Genomic DNA, 1,183 nt, shown 5'->3' on the forward strand with positions numbered 1-1,183 from the left:
GCCCCTTCCCCTCCCCAAGCTCAACCCGCCATGTCCAGACAGTGGGCTGGCCTGGAAGACATAAGTCCACCGCTGGGACCCCTGACTCGGCATCCTGAGCCCCAAGCCTCAGCCAGAGGTGCGTGGGCCACTCTGCTGGCCCCTCGTGGCAGCTGAATCTGGAGACGGAGGTCAGGCCTGGTTGTTGCAACTGTGGCCCTGTGATTTTGGAGACAGCACCCTGAGCATCTAACTGAAGAGCCAAGGCAGGGAAAACTTCCCACCAGAGGAGGGAACCTGGGACCAGCTGCTTGTGCCCTGATTGCTGGCCTCCAGCCAGGCGTGCCCAGGCCTGCTTCCCTTTGTGAGACCAGGGGTGGGCCCCCTTGGTCACAGAGAACAGGTGCTGAGGCGTCCTCCTCCTCCTCCCTGAATCTGCTCTGCCTCTTCAGCCTCCTGCGTAAGTGTCCTCAGGCCCCTGAGCCCCAGGATGTCTGCCAGGGGCCGAGACTGTCCAGCTTTCTGGCTCCCAGTCCTGCCAGTGTCCAGTGTCCCCACAATGGCTGGGGGGTCAGCTGGCTGGTGCCTGGCCCTGTGGGTGTCCCCTCCCACACTCGGGACCCCCTGGCTCTCCTGCGCTTGCCCAGCCTGTGTCTGGGGCTGACTGGGGGCTTCCTTTGTGCCTCCCCCCATTTCTGCGCCCTGTGCTGGACCTGTCTGGGCAGTGGGTACCCTGCTCACCCTCCCAGGGAAGCCTTTGACATGCATATGGATGGTGGGGTCTGGGGGCTCTAAGGAAGAGGGGACAGGCTTTGGGAATGTGGACGTTCTCAGGGCGATGTGGGGGTGGGGGTTGCAGGTTGAAGGAGGGTAGTCACAGGACTCCCGGGACCATCTCCGCCCCTCTGCGGGGGTGAGTCTCAGCATGCCTGCCCGAGCACATGCACACCCTAACCCACGCATAGCACCCAGCTTGGCACCCGTGGGTGGGAGTCTGGGAGCCCTTGTGGGGAGATGGAGCCCTCCCTAGAAGGTTCCGTCCCCCCCCCCAGGGGGTGAGGCCCTCTAGTGCCTGCGTGATCAGTTGGTAGACAAACATGTCCCGAATCCGGGGTGGGACTCCATCTGAGCAATGGATGCCCGCCCCTGCCCGCGCCCAGATTTGACAAACAAGCTTTAAAAAAAATCACACGGAGTCCGGGAC

This window comes from Saccopteryx bilineata, chromosome 1 (genome assembly GCF_036850765.1).
Source record: "Saccopteryx bilineata isolate mSacBil1 chromosome 1, mSacBil1_pri_phased_curated, whole genome shotgun sequence".
Taxonomy (NCBI): Eukaryota; Metazoa; Chordata; class Mammalia; order Chiroptera; family Emballonuridae; genus Saccopteryx; species Saccopteryx bilineata.